We start from the raw sequence: 25,308 nt of genomic DNA on the forward strand, positions 1-25,308 counted from the left end.
GCACTGCACTTCCTTTCCTCTTTCCTCCTGCCTCCAGGAACACTTCTAGGAATCATGTCACTGAGCAACCACTTTGCCTTCAAATCTTTGTTTCAGGGACTGTTTCGGGGGAAATCTTTGTTTCAGGGACTGTTTCTGGGGGGAGCCAATCTAAGATGTTCCCAGGAGTCAAGTTATTTAAAGTCACTGGGGTTACATGGTGTGGGGTTGTAAAGGCATCAATTAAAGCATTAAAAAAAATCGGGGTGGAGTCCAGAAATGGACCCACTTGTATATGAACACTTGGTTTACAGCAAGGGAGGACATTCTGGGGAGTGGAAAGGGACAGCCACCCCGTGAATTAAATCTGACCTCTATTTGTGGACACCAAAGCCAATTCCTCCTCATGAGCTGGTGAATAACAGGACAGAATTTCCTGATAATGCACTAAGAAAACAACTGTATTACTTTTTAGAAAGTAACCACTTAGGGGAATTTCTTCTCCATGCACAAACAGCACTGGAAATAGCCAGTTCTCATGCTCAGGAGACCATCCTGTGTGTAATTGTGTGTGTATGCTTCTGCCCACTAGATGTCAGCAGATGTCCCCTTTTATCACCCATTATGACAAAAATATTCCAAGATATCATCAAATGAGGGCTCTGGTTGAAAGACCCAAAAGGAAAGGGAGAAAACAGGATGCCCAATTAAATTTGAACTTCGGCTAAGGAAGAAAAAGTACACATATCTGCATCCACACACGTAAACATACAGAAAGAAAACCAGTGAGGTATCCTTTCTCGCTGGACCCCACAGCACAGGCCTGTTACCCCAGTTTCTCAGGAGGCTGTGGCAGAAGGATCACAAGTTCAAGGCCATCTGAGCAACTGAGGAAGAGCCTGCCTCAAAATAATAGAAAGGTATATGGGGGCCATCGAGATGGTTCGGTGAGTAAGTGGCCTGCTGAGAAATCTGACAGCCTGAGTTCAATTCCTGGGACCCACAAAGGGGAGGACTGACCCCACAAGCTATTCTTTGACCGCCACACAGATACTATGGCACATGCACACATGTGTACACAAACATGAATACATTCACACTAAATAAATAAAATGTAATTAAAATTTTAAGTTTACAAAAGAGGGCTGGGGATACAGCTCATGCACATGACCCTAGGTTCAATGAGATTTTTTTTCATTGTTTACCTGGTATCCATATTTAATTGAATGTCCTATATTTTATATGATTATCTACTGAAGGGTGCAAAAACCACGCCATAATTGAGAGTCATTGACTTGGAATAAAAGTTATTTATTTAATAAATTGGACTACAAGAAAGATTTTTATTCATCAAAAGATATCACTAAGTAGAAAAGGAAAGCCACAGAATGGGAACTGTGTAAGCCATGTAAGAAGGCAAGAGCTTTAATCCCAGCACTCAGCAGGCAGAGGCAAGTGGATCTCTTAGTGTTCCAGGGCAGCCAAGGCTACACCGTGGGACCTTGTCTCAAAAGCAGGGAAAGGGTTTGTGTCACATGTATGCTGACACAGAACACAGCTCTCACCCAAAGATCTTATTTGGAGCCAAATATGAGTGGCCATTGCCCCGGACCCCAGAATTCAGGCTGCCCTGAATGAAATGCTCCACCATGACCACCACTGAAGGGACTGCATAAGCTTTTATAGTCACAATGTATTGGTGGAGATGGCAGATGGGCAGGTTACAGAAAAGTGGAGAAAATTCTGCCATAGGTTTCAGGTGCTTTCTGATGCCATTATGAGCCTAGGGTTGATGGAAACTCGTGATCTACTACAAATACATCCCAAAGGTTTTCTGGTAGCCAAAGGGCATCAGGTCAGACACAGATGATGGGCAATAAGTAAGACATATAACAACCCCAAATAATTTGCTCTGGATTTGCAATATTCCAACACTTTCTGAAGGTCTGATCAGCCAGCCATCCACCTTTGTGGAATCTTTAACCCAGGTGTGGCTTTTTCCTTGGAACTTACTCTACAATTATGAACAGAGAGCTCACGGACCCAATTTGTAAATTATGCATATTGATCAATAAGAAAAGATCAGGTGGCTAGGTGTGGTGGCACACACCTTTAATGCCAGCACTCGGGAGGCTGAAGAAGGGGGAATCTCTGTGAGTCCAGAAAAGATTAGACAACTTGTTGAAAGCACAAGTAAGAAACCTGAATAAGAAGTTAACAAAATAACACAACCAAATCCTGATAAACATGCCAGTTGTCGAACCGCATTAGCATCAGGAAAACACAAATTAAGCCTCAAAGCAACAGCATTATACTCTCACAAGAATGGCTAAAATTCGGAGGACTGACAAGGAGAGAAACCAGAACTCTTGTCTTCTCCTCAGTGAGAGCATCAATTAACTCAGTCACTTTGATAATATCAACTGAGAAACTGAAGATGCACATCCTCCATCCATCAATTCCACACCTAGGAACATATCTACACCATCAAGCATGAGTAACAGTAATAGTGTGGCCTGTGAACAACTCAGAAGTCCATATGAATGAATAAAACTATCGCGAAGTCAAACAACAGGGTACCACCCAGCAATAAACATTAACTAGTCACAAAAACAGGTGAATCTCACGATCAAAATGTCAAGTATAGAAAAGGGCAGATTGCTTATTTTTTCTATTCTTCTCTCATACAATACATCCTGACTGCAGTTTCCACTCCCTCCTGATGTTTTCTGTTAGCTTAGTGGCTGCACATGAATCTACTGATATTTTAATTATCGTCTGCAGCCCCAAGGCCCCTCAGTCAGTGCCTTACCTGACTCAGGATGCTCAGGCTGCTGCCTGGCAGGGCTTCCAGTCCCGAGGCCCCGACTATGCCATGGCCACAATATGTAGGTTTAAATTAAGTCTCTATCATTCTATTTATCAATAAGACTCAAAAGTCAAAGGCTGGGGTGAAAACCTGTTATATCAGAGAAGCCGAGAAGCAACAAGTTGACCTTGTTTTTTTGGCTGGAGACACCGCAAGAGATGTGTCTCTTCCCTCGTCCCAGAACCAAGAAGTGCAAACTCCAGTCCCTGCCCTTTCCTTCCTATGCATCTTCTCTATGCAAATCAGGCCCTGCTTAGTTGATTCTGTGTAGTGTTCTCCTGGTGTCCTCCACCCCTGTGACCCCTAAAATCCTTCCTCCCTAACTCCCACAGGGTTCCCTGAGCTCCATCTAATGTTTGGCTGTGGGTGTCTGCATCTGCTCCCATCAGCTGCCAGAGGAAGTCTGTCTGACGATGATTGGGCTGGGCACCAATCTATGAATATAGCAGAATATCATTAGAAATTTCACTGACTTTTCTTCTGTTAATCGTATTTGGTTCTACCCTAGGTATTTGAGCCATCCAGCTTCTGGTTCCTGGCCATCCAGGCAGTGTCGGGCATGGGCTCCCACTCATAGAATGGGCCTCAAGTTAGATCAGTCATTGGTTGGCCACTCCCACAAGCTCTGAGCCACCATTGTCCCAGCACATCTTGCTGGCAGGACAGATGTGGGTCAAACGAAGGTTTTGTGGGTGGGTTGGTGTCCCAGTTCCACCACCAGGAGCCCTGCCAGGTTACCAAAGATGGCCAGTTCAGGCTGCATATTCTTTATTACTAGGAGTCCTTGCTAGGGTCACCCTCACAGATTCCAGGAAGTTTCCACTGCACTAGGTTTCCATATGAGCCCCTAAATGCCCCCCATTCCAATCGTCTCTCCCTGTACTCTCTCCCTCCATCCCTCCCTCCCCTACTTGGTCCCTCTTGTTCCCATCCCTTCCTGCCCCCAGTCCACCTGCAGAATCTATTCTATTTCTCCTTCCCAGGAAGATCCATGTATCCCCCCAGAGCCTTCCTTGTTACTTAGCCTAGGTCTGTTGATTGCAGTGTGGTTATCTTTTACTTAACAGCTGATATCCACTTATAAGTGAGTACTTATCATGTTTGTCTTTTCTGGGTCTGGATGACATAACTCAGGATGATTTTTTCTAGTTCTATCCATTTGCCTGCAAATTTCCTACCACATTTTTTTAATCAGCTGAGTAATACTCCATGTGTAAATGTATATTTTCTTTATCCATTCTTTGGTTGAGGGACATCTAGGTTGTTTCCAGTTTCTGGCTATTATGAATGAAGTCACTACGAATGTAGTTGAGCAAGTGCCCTTGTGGTAGGATGAAGTGTCTTTTGGGTATATGACCAAGAGTGGTATAGCTGAGTCTTGAGGCAGATCAATTCTAAAATGGCAGATTTAAAAGAACAATTGCATCAGTTTACTTACATAAACTTTCAGAAACAGACAAACTAATCAGGTGTTAAAATTTTAAGATGACCATTATATTTGATGAGATGGAGGAAGTAGAATCAGGAAGAGACACCCAGTTGGTGGAAGGTGGGAGGATGCTTCCACACTGCTGCTGATGTTGTTTCCTGGTGAATAAAAGCCAATAACACAGCCAGGGGTTCACAGCAAGGATGGAAAGTGCTGGAGTTCACTTCCTAAGCAGAGTTTTCTCCGAAGAAAGCAGGGGGCTTGTGCTGGGGAAATACACACATTCAGTAGTGAAGACTCAACACATACAGGCAGGCGAGTCCCTGGATACACTCGGTTCAAGGTCATAATCACGGGATCAAAAAGGCAGCCATGGAAGCCTCGGGCAGATGGTTTAATACCATAATAAGCAAGTTAACCGCACATCACCTAAAAAGAATGAGTCAGAGTGACTCAGTGACTTGGGCCAGTTCCTTATACTTTTGTCCAAAGCCTCTTAGCTAAAACAAAAGGGACAGCATCAGTAAAGGCTCATTACCGTCTTTGAAAGGGCTCCCAGCCCTGACAATGACAGGATGTCTCACCTGGCCACTAACAATCACAGGAAATGTGTTCACTTAGTGACATCTCCTTTGGTTTTATTAGTGTTACACTGTATCTCAGAGATCGTTTTCTCAGATTCTCAGTCCCTCCAAGTACTTTTGGTTACTTAATGTCCAGCTAACACTAAACTCCTGCTCTTCGGTGGCTTTTCTTTTGTCTTCACCCCGACAATTTTAGGAGTTGTTGAGATAGGGTCTCAGTATTTATCCCTAGCTGTCCTGTTCTTCATGGCCTTTGGGGCTACATAGGTCAACCACAAAGGAAGATTTTTCTTAATCAACTAGAAATGTTTCATTTGTTGAATTTACACTGTGTCTGTTGCCTTTTTGTGGGAGCCCGTTCTCGGGTTCCTCGTGGCTTTACCCAGCAGGTCCACATAGAGGATGATTAGGACCACGGGCCTGAGTGCAGGTGTCTGAGATGGTCTGCACTTGACTGTGCTGGGGGAGGAGATCTTTTGCTCCACCCCTTGGCGTCTCTATAAAAACCCTGGGGCAGAGACAGTCAGGGCCCGTTGGAATAGGTTCCAGGCCCTCTCGAGGCTATCCTTTATTTTCTATCTGTTTATCTCCGCGATATTCTCCGCAATAAATCCTTCTATCTAATATTTCCTGCTGCTTGCACTCAAGAAAACTCTGGGGAACTGTGGGGGTGGTTGGGTAAACGCCCCACAGAATGGCGCCATGAACAGGGACTAAAGAAAAAGAAAAAAAAGGGACTAAAGAAAAAAGAAAAAAAAGGGACTAAAGAAAAAAAGGGGGGACTAAAAAAAAGGGGAGACTAAAGACAAATGAACAGGGTACTAAAGACAAAGTAATAGGGACTAAAGATAAAGGAAAATAATAGTTTTAATACAGAGTTTTTGGCGAAAGTGCTGAGTCAGCCCTGCCAGTGGAAAGGCATGCCGATGTTATGGAAAATATATATTTTATATATATATATTGAGAGGCAGGGGTTTTATCCTCGAGAGAAAAGGAAAGCGGACTGGAAGGATGTCCGATGCTGCAGTGAAATTCTTTTCTGTCAAAATTTTCTATCTTGTATCGCTTTCTCAATTTCTATCTGTGAAAAACAAGTATAAGACATAGGATAGTAATATAGTTTAGGAAAAACTTAGAAGTGTAAGATTGTGTAGGAAAAAATAAGTAAGGCAACTAGACAGAAAAACTCTTCAATTTTCTAACTTTGGGGGCTATAAATGCAAACTGGGGGAAAAAATCTTTCTTTGGGCTTTTTGGGTAGTAAAAAAGCTCTTGTTTGAGCTTATGGGGAAGAAAAAGTTTCCTATGGAAGCTTTTGACCTGGGGACAGCTGAAATGCTAAGTCCAAGCAGCAGGAGAAAGTGACTTCTCCCTGAGGCAAAAAATGGGGGTGTAAAAAGCCAAAAAGTTTAAAGTTGGGAAGTTTTGGGAAAAGTTGGTCTTTCTCTTGGGGAAAAAAAATCTTTCTCTTAAACTATAAAGCTTTTCTTGGAAAATTTGGGGGAAAAAATCTCTCTAAAAAGCCTTAATCTTAAAAGCTCTTAAACTTAAAAACTAAAGCCTTTAACTTTCTCAGGACAAAAATTAGAATCACCTGAAGATATTAGTATGGGGACCACCTGTGATTAGCTCAAAGGGAAAACAACAAACCTCTTAAGATAGCAAAACCTAAGTTCTCTTTCAAGCTTTAAAAATCCTCCCTGCAATGCAGGAGGCAGGGACAAGTTCCTAAAAACCTCTTCTAAGCTGTCTTTTCAAGCTAGTAAAAGACAGTGGGTCAGAGTACCCTGAAGGAAACGCTTGGGAGAGTGTGGGTGAAGAGCTACAGAGCCCAAAAGGGCAGGAAACTATCTGAGAAAAGCAAAAAAGCCAAGCCTTTCAGTTACAGCCGAGCTGAGGCATCAAGGGTTTTGTTTCTGAGTGAGCGTTTCAGAATGAAAAGGTGCTCCTAATTGTCCTAATGCAAAGATCCCCTGAAGCAATGCAAACTGTTAGCATTGTATCCTCGCTTCTGACCAAAAACCCAGAGGTGACTGGTCAGCGTCTCTGAGTTGGAGTGCATTTCGGGGATACTAGGGTTCCTGCAGTTGTAAACTTCCTGGAGCACAGAGCTGAGGCAGGAAGGTGCAGGACCCAGGGGAAGATTGCTAATGAACAACCAAAGCTAAAGTCAGTGGGAACAGCACAGTTGTCTGCTTTCCTACAAGTCCCGGGTTGATAGGTCCACAGCTGCAAAAAGAAATCTGAGAAAAAGCTTTCCTATCAGAGTAAGGACCTTTCTGGGAAAACAGTAAAGCTGAACTGTGTCTGAAGCAGTTGTGCTGCTGAGTCAGAACGCTGTCTGGGGAAAGAGCCCAGCCAGGGCAAAACAGAACTATCCAGGAGTAAAGCTTTCTTTTCTGTCAGAGAAAGTACCTCTTTGAGAAAAGCTTTGTTTCAACTGACTCCCTGAGATGAGGGAGTGTAGCCCTGAGGGGTGATTGCCTCTGGCATAAGCTCTGTCCTTGAGCACCCAGGCAAGCAAATGCAACCCACTGGGGGACTGGGCCAGGTGAAGGCCTGATGAGGCAAAACACCTGTCCTAATGGGAGTTTAGAAACGGCAAAAACCTCCCTTGTTAGATTTTCAGTCTGTACGCAAACCACACAGACCCTGAAAACAAACGGACAAAAAGCCCCTACCTTCAGCAGCAGGGAAAGCCGCCACTGTAGTGTCGGAAACTTTCTGGGGTAGAGGGGATAAACTGAGACCAAACTGGATACTGTCTGGGAGAAAGACTCTGAAGAAACAGAAGGGACATAATCCTCCCCAGAAAAATGCATGACCTGAAAAAGCTGCTAGAATTTGAGGCAGATTCTGGGGGAGAAAAGCCCCTACCTCCAAAGGCAGCTAGCAGAGGTACAGAGCCGCAGACAGATACCTGAAGCTCTGCATCTGGGGGGGAAAGGAACAAGCAAAATGAGAATAAAATCAGTGGGAGAAAAATCTCTTCTGAAGGAGCTATGGGAAAGCTCATGTTGTACATGATCTTGTTTTTCACTGACTGGCTAAGGCAAGCACAAGCCCCGAGGAAAGTTGCTATCAGAAATGCCAGCCTCAATGCCGGCTAACAAGGCAGGTGCGGTTCTGATTTGGAGCCAGTGTTTGATGAAGGAGAAACACCTGTTAAAGCCAGTTGAGAGAACAGAAATCTCCCAATGTGCCATAATTGAAAATGTAAAATGCTTGTTCAAATCTCCTGTTGCAAAAGCAAAAAACTTTGTTCAAACCTCCCGGGCAAGAATTTGTAAGCAAGTCTGGTAAAAGAACCAGTTGACTCTCAAACCCAAAAAGAACTATGGGAAATGACTGCTATAAGGGAAATGATATAAGGGACTGATATTATGGACTGATATAAGGGAAATGCATTCTGGGAAAGGTAGTTTTCCGCTAAAGATGTCGACATTGCCCTGAAACTTTTGTCAGCTCGAAAATACGTTCATGGTAAATTTAAAACACAGTTTTTAAAAGAATAAGGAGGAAAATCATCTAAGAGTTTAAGTGTCAGTTCCAATGAAAAATTGAAAGGATACGGAACTAGGTGCTTCGCGGTTTGGGGCTCCATTGGTAAAATGCCTTATTTACCCTAATAGCTGTGCAAAGTTTTTACAGTAGTTGGAAGACAAAAAGCTACCTTTAAGAGCAAACAAGCCACTTTAAAATCCTTAAGAAAGCAAGAGAAAGCAGTTTATACACTGAACGTTGTCTTAGATATGAAGAAACTTATGTTGAAATTTAAAAAATTCTTTACCTCTTGAACAAACTGCCTGCTATGAGTAATTCCTTTGCAAATCTAATAAGGAGACAAGGAAACAGGCATTCAAAAAAATGACTGCTTTATAGATGATGGGAAACAAACTTCAGAAAATCTAGCTGTCTTACAAAAGAGTTGCTTCACCTGAAAGTTCCTTATAAAAAATCAATGCTAAATATCACAGCTGCTAATAACATCAGGAGTTAAAGCTAATGAAGTGAAAATACTAAATACAGTTCGGAGCTGTGCCACTTGTGGCTTTACTAGCTCCTTTAGAAAAACACTTTATATCACCTAATAGCTGTGCAGTATTTGACAAAGAGCTTTACAGCAGCTAAATACGGTAACTTCACCCTCAGTGTGAAGTGGTTTTTCCGTAGAACAAACCAAAAGTACTGCTGTAATAGAAACATTTGTCTGAATTGAAGCACTTAGGGGAACTACTATGAATTTGGGTGAAGGGACAGCCTCTAGTTAAAAACCGTTTACCGCTGACAGTGCATCTCTGCTGGTTCCGGAACGGCTGAGAAAACTGGCAACTTTGGAGTGTGGCTTCGTCCCGAAGATGCTACAGTCCCCTAGCAACAACTATCACAATTCTATAACAACACTCACTAAATCCCAGTGTTTTATAACAAAGATGACTATAAATTCCAAACTTTAGAAATGATGTACGTACTTCCTGTCTAGTTAAGAGAATCTTTCTAATAGAGATAGTGATAATAATTAAGAGTAAGAAGTAGAAAAGGATGAAAATAAGATATGTGAGTTTGAAAAAATTCTCTTGTTAGATCTCTGTGTTAAGTAATCTTTAGGTGTTTGCTAAGTTAAATATATGCTAATGGTAGCCCTATATAAGTTTGTAAAATAGATCTATAGAGTTCCTTTAAGAATATAGGCTTGCAAGAAGTATCTAAGGTAGTCTTAAGACATGTAGTAATAAGCTTGAAAGAAGTAAAGATGTTAGTTGTAAATGTAAGTTTAAATAAGAAATAAGATGGAATGAATAAAAGTAGTATATAAGAAGTAATAAATATATTTGCTAAAGTAGTTCTATAGTTTCCTTAAGGAGTATAAATAAGTAGATGTTAATACGTTATATGCGAGTTTGTACAATGTAAATGTTGAATGTGAGTCTAAATGCTTTGCAAGGCAAATGTTAAGAGTGAGTCTATTCTTAATGTATATGGTTGAAAGAACCTGAGACACAGAAAGAAGGTAGTGTCGCAGTAGACTGCAAAGTAGGCAGTCTGAATGTTTTAAAAAGCTCCAGAAGCCGCTAAGAAGTTAAGAATGGCGGACGCCAGAACCAGCACAAGGCATCCGCAGCTGAGATCCGTGGAAAATCAGCAGAATACAGAAGAACCTGAGCTAACATCAAAAACGGTGCGGTTTAGAATACTACTGTACCTAAAAAGGTCTCTGGTTTGAGAATAAAAGTTGCAGAGATGCTTATTTGAACTAAAATTGTTAACTATAAAAAGTTTTGGTTGAAAAACGTCTCTTCATATTTGGAAATGAAAGCCGGATACTAGAATTTATTTCTTGTTTGAACTTTTTGAACTTAAAATGAGATAAAATTACAAAAAGAATTCGGTTATGGATTTCTCATATTTGGAAGGCTAGTACCAGAATTTATCATTTGAATTTTAAGACTTAAGAAATGAAATGAACAATAGAGATTTCATTGATATGGGACAATTTTGAGTTTACTTATAGTAATGACCTAGGAACTGTTTGCTGGAATTGGGTTAAAAATGGAACTGCTTAAATGAAGAAATTTATTTCTACCTAGAATCAAGATGCAGTTTTGTGTATGCATATATGCTTTATTAATTGGTGATTCATGAATTGTTTTGTGGAACTGTTTATGTAAAAATGAAATTACTTACAGAACTGGTTTTGTGTTACAAATGGAACTGTTTAAATGGAAAAGTTTGGGTTTTCTAACTAGGCTTGAGATTTTGCTTAAATTATAAAGAAAAGGGGGAGAGTTAATATTCCTTAATCTAATTTCAAAAGTTGTTTGAGTGGATTAATGTCATATTTTGTTAGTAAGAAATGCAAATGGGGTATATTAAGAGACTACTTTTAAAGTGTGCAAAGAGTTTAATTAAGAAACTGCTTTTGGATGTTTTGCTAAAAGTTTTCCAAGTGTTCATGGTTAGATTGAAAATATTGCTTTTCAATATGGGTTTGAGGAATTGTATAAGTTTGGGTTCCTCTAACTAGGTTTGAGATTTTGTTTAAAAAATTATAAAGAAAAGGAGTTATGAGATTGAATTATGTTTGCAGAAACCTATTGATATTAATGCACCCTGGTTTTGTGGAGTTAAGGAATATTTAAGTTTGATGTGAATACATTGAAGTTTTTCCTATGTTCTGTTAGCAAGAAAATTCAAATGATTGAGTTAAAGTTGTACGACGGAGAAAATTGTTAACTATATATCGCACCATATATGCTAATTCAAATGGTTCTGTTGAGTTTGCTTTAAGTTGTAAGATTGAGAGAATTGTGACTATGTATAGCAATATTTATGTTAACCTGTTAATGGTAATGATGAAGCTAAGGGATTCTTTAAGTTTGTAGTCACCTTAAGAGTTTTTGGTTTAGAAAGGGCTTGAGGCAGCTAAGACTGCTGTAGTCTCCTTGGACCTAATTCAAAAGAGAAATGCCATCTTTATCATCCTCTACTCCCATACTGGGAGGTGTAACAGCTATGAAGATTGCTGTAAGCCATTAATAGTTATTTTTTTATATATTAAGAAAGGGGGACCTGTGGGAGCCCGTTCTCGGGTTCCTCGTGGCTTTACCCAGCAGGTCCGCATAGAGGATGATTAGACCACGGGCCTAAGTGCAGGTGTCTGAGATGGTCTGCACTTGACTGTGCTGGGGGAGGAGATCTTTTGCTCCACCCCTTGGCGTCTCTATAAAAACCCTGGGGCAGAGACAGTTGGGGCCCGTTGGAATAGGTTCCAGGCCCTCTCGAGGCTATCCTTTATTTTCTATCTGTTTATCTCCGCAATATTCTCCGCAATAAATCCTTCTATCTAATATTTCCTGCTGCTCGCACTCAAGAAAACTCTGGGGAACTGTGGGGGTGGTTGGGTAAACGCCCCACACCTTTTAATATCCCATCTTTCAGTTTTTCATTAACTAATTTTCATATTTTAACTCAGCCCCATTAGGCTCAGGATGTTAAATTTAATTGGGCATAAACACTATTGCTAAAGGAATTACAGCTAGCACCTGACCTACTTTATAACTCAGTCTGTCTGTTAAACCGAGTAACTGAAGCAGCAACTGTTGGCTCTGGAAAGGAAGCTGACACATAATTACGCTTCAGAAATGATGTTTACTAGGAGAAGGGGCCTCCAGGCCGTGATCGGGTCTCAAGGGAGGAGTATTAGAAAGGAAACAATACAACTGAGTCAGAATCATGACAGGCCTCTCCTTAAAGGGAAGGAGAGGTTTCCCTTGAAAGTCTAAGAACTTCATTAAGAGTGAGAATAAGGCCGGACAGTGGTGGCACACGCTTTGATCCCTGCACTCGGGAGACAGACAGGTGGATCTCTTCTCTGAGTCCAAAGCCAGCCAGGTCTACATAGTAAGTTCCAGGCCAGCCAGGGCTACACAGAGAAACCCTGTCTCAAAAAAACAAAAATGAGAATAAGAGAGAGAGACAGAGAGAGAGACAGAGAGAGACCATGGGAGAGATGGGGGTCAGAGAAACCCTCAAACACGAGATGTCTGACTTTCACCCCTTGCAGGGGGTGGTCAGAAGTTTCACATGACAAGATTCAGTTCAACACAGCTTATGTGACAAACACCATGGAAGAATCCGGTACTGGTTAGAACCATAAATGAGAATCCAGTGACGCAGCTGAACAGCTTCCTAACAGTCTTCCCAGGGACAGAGCTGCAGGGGCGCATGGCCCCATTTCTTCAGGCTGTGGAGATGATCTGTCCTCTTAAGAGCGGCCATTGCCTTTAAAGGTTCCGATGTTCTCCACATTGACATTTTCAGTTTCTGTCATCCTGAGACACTAGCAGTTTGTCTCCTTCCGTAACACTGTCTGTACCTCATCCACAGCTTCTCCTATCTCGGTTTTCACTCGATATCCTCAGTCAGGTCAGGTGATCCATAACAGAAAGTATCTCCACTTCCTTACATGTGCGTTTCACTGTTTCATCCACAAACTTTTAAAAAATTAAAGGGTATTTCCCTTCTCACCACCTCGCCTACTCACCCACTGATTCCCTAAAGAGGATGACAAATAGGAAGTCATTGTGTACATTTGTTCATCCAGCAATGGTTTACCTTCTAAAACAAGTTCCAGGGCTGGAGAGATGGCTCAGCGGTTAAGAGCACTGACTGCTCTTCCAGAGGACCCAGGTTCAATTCCTAGCACCTACATGGCAACTTGGAACTGTCCGTAACTCCAAGATCTGACACCTTCACACAGACAAACATGTAGGCAAAACATCAATGCCAAAAATAAGTTCCATGGATACATTATGTCACAGAATCAGCAAATGTCCCATTGCACATGACTGTGGTTTTGAGGCAGGCAGTCATATGCGGTTAACACATTTTCCTCTCAGGTTGCTCAGGTCCTCTACTTCCAGGACCACATTGATCCCAGGTACTCCGACATGCTCATCATTCACTCCGGAACTGTCTTGCTGATCATCTCCCATTGAGCCTCTACTGAGGAGATACGCTGCCAAGGGCATCAAAGCTTTTGCTTTGTAATCTATGACCAGAAATGAGAGGATCGTTTCTGCCCCCTGGCTGGGCCTGGCTTTACCTGCCAGTATCTATTTGCTACACTGTAGACTCCTTTAACAGTTGACCTTGAGTGCCCAGTTACTGTTACTTTGCTACAAACTTCTCCAAGTATCAAAATAAAGCAGCTGTGGAAGCTGGAAGTTCCAGCACACAGCCATAATCTCATCCTGTGGATTGTGTGGACTTGTTGGAGTAGATGTGGCCTTGTTGGAAGAAGTGTATCACTGTGAAGGTGGGATTTGAGGTCTTATAAGCTCAAGCTATGTCCAATGTGACACTGTCTCCTTCTGCTGCCTGCAGATCAAGATGTAGAACTCTCCAGCACCATGTCTACCTGCATGCTACCTTGTTTCCTGTCATGAGGATAATGAACTAAACCTCTGAAACTGTGAGCCAGCCCAATTGAATGTTTTCCTTTATAAGAGTTGCTATAGGGGCTGGAGACATGGCTCAGCAATTAAGAACACTGACTGCTCTTCCAGAGGACCCAGGTTCAATTCCTAGCACCCACATGGCAGCTTACAACTGTCTGTAACTCCAGGTCCAGGAGACCCAACACCCTTAAACAGGCAAAGCACCAACGGACATAAAAATATTTTTAAAAAATAGTTGCTGTGTCATGGTGTCTCTCCATAGCAACAGAAATCCTAAGACACTTCCCTACCGCAATTGAGGAAGACACAAAGGCGGAGGGATTCAACTGGGACAGGAAGTCACCTAGCAGAATCTCCATCCACACCTCTGGCAGCTGCTTCTGGTTATTGATAGGAATTCTGTTAGGCTGTCAGCTGAACACTCCATTGTGGCTTCCCTGTGCAGTCTCTGTGATCAAGTGTTGGCCTCCTCAGAGGTTAGTGGATGGTTCTCAAAACAATAAAATGGAAGTGTTCGACATTGCTATGGCCTAGTCTTGGAAGCACCCATCGGAGCTCAAGGGAAGAAACAGACATTTCATCTCCTGATTGGGAATAAGAAGCACATGAAGCTGAGCCACTGTTGCAGCCATCTTTGGAAAGCCTGTCGCCACAAAAGGCCTCCATCACATTTATCCTCATGTTCTGTCCTCCAGTTTCTCCCAAAGCTTCCGAATTCTGCTTCACATCTCTAATGCCCTAGGAATTTCATCTGGTAATGAAGATGACTGGCAGTTACTAAATCATGCTGTGAGCTGTTCTAGAAGATTTTTTTCAAGATTTATTTATTTTTGTCTGAATGTTTTATTTGCATATATGTCTGTGTACCATTTGCATGCCTGGTGCCCTTGGAGGTCAGAAGAGCACATTGGATCCTCTGGAACTGGAATTACAGATGGTTATGAGCTGCTATGTGAGTGCTGGGACTGAACCTGGGACCTCTGCAAGAGCACTAAGCACTCTTAACCCATGATCCATTTCTCCAGCCCCCGATGATTTTTTTCAATATAACTTAGTCTCCATAAAAATTGTATGAGGCAAGTGTCATTGTTAGCTCCATTTCACAGACAATGGAACTAAGAAGTATTGTGAAATTTGCCCAAATCCATAAAACTATAATCGAGAAGACCTGGAATTTCAACCTGAGAAGTCTCCTTCCAGGGACCTCACTCTTAACCGCCATTCTTATTTATTCAGCGAATACTAACTAACCATCCCTAAAATGACGACACTGTTCAAATTTCAGGAGTAAAGCAATGAACAAGGCATCTAGAGCCCCTGCTCTTGTCAGGAGAAAATTTGTAACTGATTGTCTAAGTGGCGTGAACTATAAAGCAGGGTTCAGGTGACAGGAAGTTCTAAAGGAGAGGAAGAAGACTGTGCTGGTAAAGAGCGTCCCATAAGACACTGGCTTAGACACATGACGGACCTAGCCTCTGTGAGGTTCATGTGGCTATTCAGAAGACTGGACCTGATGTAGAAGCAGGCAGGACAGGCAGTGGGGGTGACAGGAGTTGAGGGCATAGACAAGTGAGCACCAGATCACCACCTAAAGGTCTGCAAGGTCTTTTGGCTTTTTCTCTAAAGCCAAAATCTATTGGAAGACTTTGAGCATGAATTTGAGTGGCATATCTAATTTTTCATAAGAATTACTCTGCTTACAATGAATCAAGGGAGCAAGAATTGGAAAACAAGGAAGGTGCTCCTGATGATAATCTAGGCCAAAGATGGCATTCGCTCAAACGGGGTAGCTGTAGTAGAAACAGTGAGAACCGAGGGTTTATTACACTATGGATTCCCACAAGAGGTGATGGTGTCTCTTCACAGATTAGCTGTGGGAGCCAGTGGGGGAAGGGGTAAGAGTGGCCTCACATTCTGTCTTGACATTCGCCACAGATTGCAATTTGCTAAGTCTGGAAGAACTAGGAAAGGGGCACGCTCTGACATGTCAGTTTTAGCCATCCTCATGGAGATAAGGAGACAGTCAGTGCCCAGCAAAGGAGACTGAGAAGTGACTAGGAGAATATAAGGGTCCTAGAACTCGAGTGAAGAAATATACTTGTTGATATAAAATATGCTTCTATCAACAAATGCTGCTGAGGCAGAGTATGTAGAGCTCAGAGATCCATGAATTTAGTGATCTGTGGGTCACTAACAGGAGCTGTATCAACAGAACACAGGAGAGGCATTAGGCCCTACCACCTCCATAGATGGGACCCAACTTCCCATCAGCAACTTACAGCCCTTTAGAAGTCCTCCAATCTCCACAACAAAGACTTCTCTATGTACCAGCATTTCATCTCTGGCATCTGCCTGGATGTGGAGTCCAGATCTATAAAGTGTGCAAGAGACAGCCTCCTCCTCACAACCCACTCTAGGTACCCTGAACCTCCACATCCACCCTCATGCCACTAAGCACACCCTCAGTTGTGTCCTCAAGAGCATACCTGTATCCAAACGGAGCACTGATCATGGGATATCCCCTAACCATAAGGAATCTAAGCTCTGGAGACACCTGTGCATCCTCAAGGTTCCACTCTTGTATTGGTCTTCCCCTCCCCCCACCTCCGTTATTTTTCTTTCCCACCGTCTTCTAACCTAAATCAAGTCTTCAATGAGATACCCAAGTCACACCATGACTTTCTCTCTAAACACAACAAAACACCATGGTGTTTCTGGTTCAGCCTCCTGTAGATAGGTCTGGCCTAGTTTTATCTGAAAAGCAGATCAACTTACAACTTCATTAGGAAGCCACTCAGCTTTGCCAACTGATGGGTGGTATAAGAAAATGAGAGCTGAGTGGATAAACACGAAGAAAGCAAGGAAAAGCCACAAGAAACACAAGTCTGAAACAGATGTGAGGTTGGATGGGAGGGCGGCATCTGGACGTCTTCAGGGGAAGGATCAAAGAAAAGGTACTAGCGAAGGGCTGGCATTCCCACTGAAGGCACGGTGTATGAGTGTATGATCCTCAGAGCAGAACAGAATAGAAATGGAGGAATGTGGTATTCTGGAATCCTTTATCCGATGTCTCCAGAATTGAAATTTGGTTGGTTGGCTAATTAGTTGATTGGATCTATTGTATTTTTATCAGAAATTAAGTGAAATGATCATGATGATGATATCAATAAATAGCATTCAGGAAGTAATGCCTGAAGTCACAAAAACATATGTAGACAAAATGAAGCAAAGAGGAATTCCCACAGTTAGCAGAGGCTATAGCAAGGAGTTGCAGCCAACCTGGATTCCACTCTGCCCTGGTCCAAAGTGAAGGGAGCAGTCGGGATCCTCCCCAGTCCTGACTTCCTACCCTGGACCACAGAATGCCCTGAGCACCCAATGGGGCTGTGCTCAGTTCCTTCAGCTATGTTAGGATGCTGCTGAACAGGAGACCAGACCATCCCATTTCAATGAGTGAAGACTGCAGACTCAGAAGGAACCTCTGTCTTCCCATGAGAAAGAGCTGCACTTGCCCCTACGCCCAGATATGCAGACAGAAATTCTCACTTCTGACCCAAATTGAATATTTAAACTCCCAAAGTGTTAAATGTCAGGACTGCAAATAGTTTAACTTTAATAGTCCAGCTGTTAAAGGAGAAACTGCAGAGGAAGCAAAAGGCTGATGCCCCCTTCCCAGAGCCCAGAAAATGAAAGCTCAGAAGAGAAGCGGCCTACTCCCATCAGCCTCCCTGAAATACAGATTGACTTCTAGGATCACAGCTCTGTCCCTAAGCATACTGGGCACAAAGCTTTGGAAAGGCTGTCTGTCTCCCCTCTGTGGGGATATTTATGGACCTCCATCCTCATGAACCTGTGGTCTAAAAGCCATCTGGCACCGTGTGACCCTTGTCATACCACCACTGTCCGAAAGATGGAGCTGTGAGAGAGGAAAACTGTTACCAATAACTGGGACAGTGCTTCTCAACCTTCCTATTGCTGTGACCTTTTAATACAGTTCCTCATGCTGTGGTGACCCCCAACCCTAAGATTATTTTCATTGCTATTTCATAACTAATTTGCCACCTTTATGAATCATACTGTAAATAAATACCTGTTTTCCTATGGTCTTAGGCAAACCCCGTGGAAAGGTCATTGGACCCCAAAGGGGTCCTGATCCACAGGTTGAGAACCACTGAACTGGGGTTTGGGGCTCAAGAGGTGGCTTCATGGTTAAGAGCACTGACTGCTCTTCCAGAACATCTGGGTTCAATTCCCAGGATCCACAGAGGCAGCTCTCTGGTTGCAGGGAGATCTGGCACTCTCTTCTGGCCTCCCAAGTACTGTGTGCACATGGTACACAGATGTACATTCAAACACTCATGCACATTAAAAAAAAAAATAAAATCACAAAGAAATAAAAACAATTGGTATATTTATAAATGAGAAGTCCCTGAACACACAGTACTCCAGCCAGGTCTCTACAATGGAGAATAAAAAGTAGGGACCCTCTGGTCCAGGAGCAGACACATAACACAAGCCTAGCCATTCACAGTATTTCATACTTACCCACAACTCAAAGAGGGCATATACCCTAATCACTTCTGAGTTGTTGTTGTTGTTTAAATCAATCATTATTTATTTATTTGTTCTTATTTTATGTGCATTGGTGTTTTGCCTGAATGTATGTACATGTCTGTGTGAGGGTGTTGGATCCCCTAGAACTGGAGTTACAGACAATTATGAACTGCTGTGTGGGTGCTGGGAATTGAACCCAGGTCCTCTGGAAGAGCAGCCAATGCTCTTAACAGCAGAGCCATCTTCCAGCCCCAATTCTAAGATTTTTTTTTAAACTGGAAATGAGAGCAATAATCACTTTTCTAAAAATGGAAAACAACAATCCATCTTTCTCTAAAGGGAGGGGATCCTCCTGAAAGTGGAGGCAATCTACACACAAACTGAAAATAAGAGGATTTGATGACATCTGAGCCTCTGCACATAGCCATGAACAAAGTCAGCATGTTTCGCACTATTACCCAACACGTCCTCTGTCCTCAGTTCACTCCACAGTCTAAGGGAACAGACAGACAAGTCTCAGGCTTTACTCAACATTTTTTTCCCATCATCAAGTATGAATGTCATACTGAAAAGTGGGGGTTCACACACAACAGCAAGGTTTTGTTGGTTTGATTTGGATTTTGGTGGGGCGGGGTGTTAGGTTTGCAGGGGGAGTCTGTGTATGTGTTCTATGTAGGAAGGATGACCTTGAACTCCTGATTCTTTTGCCTCTACCTCCCAAATTCTGGGGTTATAGGCATATGCCACCACACCAAGCTCAATATAACTATTTTTTGTTTATGTTTTTGTTTTGTTGAGAAAAGAAAATATTTGGCTAAGATTGAGCATAAAATTAGTTGCCTGAATCAGAGAGCAGGAAAGAACTGGTTATGACATTAGCGCGCAGTGATCCTTTACATCATTTCCTGTGGAACTACATGAGAATGACAGGAGAGTCTCCTGAGTCATCTGGGAAGATAGCTCAAACACCCAGAGGGAGGCGGGCATGTCGACACTCACCTTTAATCCCAGCACTGGGGAGACAGTGGCAGGTGGATTTCTTTGAGTTTCACGTCAGCGGGATCTACAGAGTGAGTTCTAGGACAGCCAGAACTACATAGAGAGATCTTGTCTCAAATAATAATAATAATAATAGTAATGATCCACAAAACCCAGAGGGACAGCAGGGTGTGTGAAAAGATCAAGGTTGGTGGCACAATCCCTGGGCACACCTGAGAGGGCGCAAGCTTCCAAGAGAGAGCCTCACCTCAGCAGAGCTTGCAGTGGCTCTTTGAGACTCTTCCCTTCAAAGGTTGGGGCTAAATGCGCCTCCCCTTGTACTTAGTGACTTGATTCTAATACTCATGATTGTGATGTGACTATCTGCTGCTTCTGAGAGTAAGTCAGTAATTAGAGGCAGGGAGGCTTCCCCCATTCTCATCCTCTGAGTCCTGGGAGGACAGCCAACACACCTATGGACACTAAGGACGAACTACAAAGAAGTCAGCATGGCCAGAAACAACCCACAGGAACAAGGCTGTCAATAGCCTATGAGGGACCTTCATGGAACAAGTTCCTCTGGCCCCATTTAAGTCTTCAGATGATTGTGGCCCTAGTGACATAGTGACCGTAACCTCCTGGGAGACTCTGAGCCACAACCACCTAGCTAAGCTGTTCCCAGATGCCTAACCCACAGAACTTCAAGGGAAAATAAAAAGTACTGTCCTTTCAAACAACTATGTTTTGAAATAATTCTTTAACAGCGACATAAAACTAATTAAATGCGAGGCCACAGCAGACTGCCCGATAGTACTGACTATAGCACAAGCCAGGAGATGAGCCTAAGGAGTGATCCATCGAGGGCCACATATTCCGTTCTGATGGCCAGAAGGCAAGTATTTCATCACCTGCGGGGGATGATCTCAAACACCAACAACACAGCAAGAACTACGGACATCCACAACAAAGGTCCTGAAGACGGGGGCAAGAGGACATTAAGTATCCAGCCTGGGATCCATAGAAACATCCTACTTCAAATAAAGGTGCTGGGGAGACAGACCTGGCGGTGCACAGCCACAGGTTACAATCCCAGCTGTCTGGAAGACTGAAGCAGCGGGACTAGAAGATCAAGGCTAGGGGCTAGAGAGACAGCTCAGTGCTGTTCCTCCTGAGGTCCTGAGTTCAATTCCCATCAAACCCCATGGTGGCTCACAGCCGTCTGTAGTGGGATCTGAATCCCTCTGCTGGCATAAAGTCGTATATGCAGATAGAGCACTCATACATAAAATAAATAAATCTTAAAAAAAAAAAAAAACAAAGAATGAGTTCAAGGCTGGGAGCTGGAGAGATAGCTCAGATTAAGAGCACTGATTGCTCTTGCAGAGGACCTGGGTTCAATCCTCAGCACCACCCATATAATGGTTCACACCTTCTATAACTCCAGTCCCAGGGGATCCTATGCCCTCTTCCAGCTTTCAAAGGCACCAAGCAGTCACACAGTGCATATAAAACACCCATACACATAAAATAAAAATAAACTATTTTAAAGAAGTAGGCAGTGGTGGTGCTAGTGGTGGTAGTGGTGGTTATTAAAAACCACACTGGGCTACAGTAAGTTCAAGGCTAATCTGGCCAAGTTAGTGAGACCATGTCTCAAAATAAAAAGTAAAAAAACGCTGGGAATAGAGCTCAAGTAGAACACTTGCCAGGATGTTCAATGCAGAGGCCAAATCACTGTACCCCTAAACCTGGCTCGACCAGCTGCGCCTCAGCTGACCTCATCAGGAAATATCTAAAAACAAAAGAAACAAGAGCCCTCTGGGAAGGCACTGGTGACCAAATGCCTAATTAATGACCTGCCACACCTGTGTGGCTGTGAGAAGCAGAGAAGAGAGACAGTATACTCTACAAGATAAGAATTTACCCAACCCCTTTAATCCCAGCACTCGGGAGGCAGAGCCAGGTGGATCTCTGTGAGTTCGAAGCCAGCCTGGTCTATAGAGCAAGCTCCAGGACAGGCTCCAAAGCTACACAGAGAAACCCTGTCTCAAAAAAACAAACAAACAAACAAAAACAAAAAAACAAGAATTTGCCCAACCCCCCCCCCCAAAAAAAAAAGAAGGAAGGAAGGAAGGAAAGAAAAGTCTAAATTAGTGATTACAGCTCCCTCTGGTCAGTTTAAGTTTGTTTCATGAGAGATGTTCATGAGCAAACTAATTACAGAAAGTAAACTTACAAGCTGCACATGGTGGTTCATGTCTGGATTCCAGAACATGGGAGGCTAGAGCAGGAGGATTGCTGTGAATCTGAAGTCAGTCTGAGCAGAAAAATGAGACTTTGTCTCAAAAAAAGAAGAAAAAAAGGAAAGAAGAAAAGAAAGTTATACTTTTGCATACCTGAAATATAAATTTTGAATCCATGTAGTTTTGTTATAGAATATTTCAGACAAGATTAATAAAATGAATAGCCTCAACCCATCACTGATCTAAGAAACAAGAGTCCCCTGAGTACTTGTCTTAGTTTGGGTTACTACTGCTATGAAGAGACACCAAGACCATGGCAACTTTTATAAGGAAAACATTTTATTGGACTGGCTATTTAGTCCATTATCATCATGGTGGGGAGCATGATGGCGTGCAGGCAGATGTGGTGCTGGAGCTGAGAGTGCTACATCTTGCAGGCAACAGGAAGTCAACTGACTCCAAGCATAGGAAACCTCAAAGCCCACCCCCACAGTGACAAACTTCCTCCAACAAGGCCACACCCACTCCAACAAAGCCACACCTCCTAATGGTGCCACTCCCTGTGAGATTATGGGGGCCAATTACCTTCAAATTACCACAGTTCTCCTCCCCATCATCTTCTACCTCCACAGGAAAATGCTACCCTGAGTTCTGCATTATTCTCATGCATTATTTTTACTTTACAAGTCTATTTATTTAAAAATCATAGTTTTGCTTGCTTTTAGTATTTAAATGGAATTATAGTGTAAATACTTCCGCAACTTCCTTTTCTATTTAATATTATAGCTTTGAAGAAATATCAGGGCATGTGGAATTCTGGCTAAGCCAACCTAACAGGTTTTGCTGAGACAGGTATGACAGTTTACCGTTACTGTCAACCTGACTAGATTTGAAATCACCTAGGAGACACATGTTTAGGTGTGTCTGTGAGGGCATTTCCTGAGATGTTTAACTGAAAAGGGAAGCCTCGCCATGACTGTGGACCACACCATCCCATAGATTGGGGTCCCAGACTGAACAAAGAGTTAAAAGTAAACTGAGCACTAGCATTTGTTGTTGGTTGGTGTTGCTCTTTTGTGGGGTTCGCCACCCAGCTCCCAAATAAATCACACACAGAGACTTATTATTAATTATAAATGTCCAGCCTTAGCTTGGCTTGTTTCTTGCCAGCTTTTCTTTTTTTTTTTTCAAAGATTTATTTATTTATTTATTATGTATACAGAAGAGGGTACCAGATCTCATTACAGATGGTTGTGAGCCACTATGTAGGTGCTGGGAATTGAACTCAGGACCTCTGGACCTCTGGAAGAGCAGTCGGTGCTCTTAACCTCTGAGCCATCTCTCCAGCCCTTACCAGCTTTTCTTAACTTAAATTATCCTGCCTACCTTTCCCTCTGGGCTTTTTTCTTTTCTTTCTTCTGTAATCTTACTTTCACTCTTACTTCATGGCTGGCTGTGTGGCTGGGTGGCTGGCCCCTAGTGTTCTCCTCTCCTTGTTCTCTTACTCTTTTCTTCTGTTTCCCAGATTTCTCCTTCTATTTATTCTCTCTGCCTGCCAGCCCCACCGATCCTTTCCCCTGCCTCGCTACTGGCCGTTCAGCTCTTTATTAGACCATCGGGTGTTTTAGACAGGCAAAGTAACACAGCTTCACAGAGTTAAACAAATACAACATTAAAGAATGCACCACATCTTTGCATCATTAAAACAAACGTTCCACAGCACAAACAAATGTAACACACTTTAAAATAATATTCTACAACAAGCATTCATCTCTCTCTGCCTCCTGACTAGACAGACACCTCCAACTCCAGCCACCATGCCTTACATACCTTGATGGATCGTACCCTCCAGTTGTGAGCCAAAAGAATCACTTCCTGTCTTCAGTTGCTTGTGCAGGGTACTTGGTCACAGCAATGAGAAAGGCAGCTTATATACACGCACCAATCAAAATGATCAGACGTCACCTGAAGGCTGGAAAACTGAACTGAATATGGACAACCAGGTTATCAAAATGGGGATTATTGATAAATGGTTTTAGCAGGAAGATTTGATAAGATGGGATTTTGTAAGGAAATACACAGACGAACCTAAAAGAAGACTCAAAAGCCTGACTGGAGTTTGGTCAGGCAATGGATCTTCAGCAGAGGCTCAGGCCTGGAGATACTTTTTTTCTCCAGAGACTCCCTTTGGTTTTCTAAGTAAGTTGGCAATGCCGTTAAAGTGGTGGAGGTGTTTATGTTTCATCTGACTCACTGAGTAACTCTGTCCTCTAGGCTTGCTTAGAACATATGACACACAACACAGTTGTCCTGTCACGTGTTATCCAATGATGATTCAGCTTCCCATGTGTAGGTGGAGAAAAAAAACTCAAAATCAGGAAGCCTATTAAGAAAGCATTCAGGAATTTAGAGAGAATAACTGGAATCAGGGTTATAGTTAGCAGAGACAGAACTAGATCTGAGAGATGTTTAGTGTGTAAAATCAACTGCATTTCAGGCAACCAGAGATCTAGAGGCGCTGGAGAGATGGTTCATTGTTTGGGAACACTTGACACTCTTCCAGAGGACCTGGGCTGGAGTGCCAGCATCCATATGGCAGCTCACAACCGTCTGAACTCCAGTTCTGGGGAATCCCATAACTTCTTCTGGCCTCAAAGGGCACCAGGCACCCACGTGGTACAGAGACCTACATGCAGACAAAACCACCAAACACATACTTCTCTTTCTTAAATGAGAGATCTAGAGAGGTGTTTATGGGAGTCAGGAACTCAGGGAAGAGATCTGAATTGCATACATTTGAGGGCTCTATGAAGAATCAGTGACTGAATTCACAACACAGATGGTAATGGACAGGGGCTGTGTGTTGTGAGCAGCCAGGATGACGGTGGATGGAAACAGAGACCTGAGATGGATCTGCATAGGCATCAGAAGGACCTGAATTCTGATCGCCACCACCTTTGTGAAAAGCTGGACATATAAAGCCAATTGTAACCTGCGCCATTAATCTGAGCCAACACAGCAGGAGCCTGGGTCTCACTGGCCAGCCAGTCTAGCCAACTGTGAGCTCCAGGTTCAATGAGACCTTGCCTCAAAAAATTAAAGTGGAGGGTGATAGACTATTTCCTCTCATGCACTCTCTAGGATGCACAAACGCAAAGACGGAAGGAAAAGGGGGAGGGGCAAGCGGACAAGGGAGCATAGAGGACGTAAAGAAGGTCCTAGGATCCAACTGGGAACGATTATCTGCAACTTAAGAATTTAAAGGAAGTGGAGTAATCAATACACGCCAAAATTGGTCCTTAAAGTCCCAGAAGACAGGATGGTTTCCACTGAGGCCCAAAATGCAGCATTTCCAAAAGGAGGAGAGAGCACACGTCAGTGATTCTGGCTGGGCGACCAGTCAAAATGATCTAAAACTGGGCATTAGACTTGGTGAAACATGGGCAATATGTGTTCCCGGGAAGCCCGGGGAAATGGAGTGAACCGGGAAGCAGAGGGTGGAACGCATGCTGGTGAGAACCTCAAGGACATCGACTGGAGAAGGAACTTAGGCACCTTCGAGCGCTGCCAGGAAGAGGCGGAACAGTGAGAAACGACCAAGGAAGAATCAGACGATCAAAGAACCCCACGGTGCCGCCGCCAAGCGGGTCCTTTCTGCACTCCGTCCTCCCCTCTCTTCTGCGTCATCACTCTCTTCCCGGGCAAACTTCGT

General features: G+C 43.1%; 1 long non-coding RNA gene across 3 annotated transcripts; it reads right to left on the reverse strand.

The window, feature by feature from the left end:
- Positions 1-1,269: 1,269 nt before the first annotated feature.
- LOC128107355 (uncharacterized) lies at positions 1,270-25,308 on the reverse strand. 3 transcript variants are annotated; one of them, XR_008217055.1, is made up of 4 exons: positions 23,427-25,308; positions 21,590-21,670; positions 11,779-13,111; positions 1,270-5,202 (listed from the first exon to the last, which is right to left on the reverse strand). It is a non-coding gene; the product is annotated as an uncharacterized LOC128107355 (long non-coding RNA). The 3 variants fall into 3 exon arrangements; XR_008217054.1 differs by having other exon boundaries at positions 21,590-21,694; XR_008217053.1 differs by lacking the exon at positions 21,590-21,670.

This window comes from Peromyscus californicus, unplaced genomic scaffold (assembly GCF_007827085.1).
Source record: "Peromyscus californicus insignis strain IS unplaced genomic scaffold, ASM782708v3 Scaffold_12__1_contigs__length_115047231, whole genome shotgun sequence".
Taxonomy (NCBI): Eukaryota; Metazoa; Chordata; class Mammalia; order Rodentia; family Cricetidae; genus Peromyscus; species Peromyscus californicus.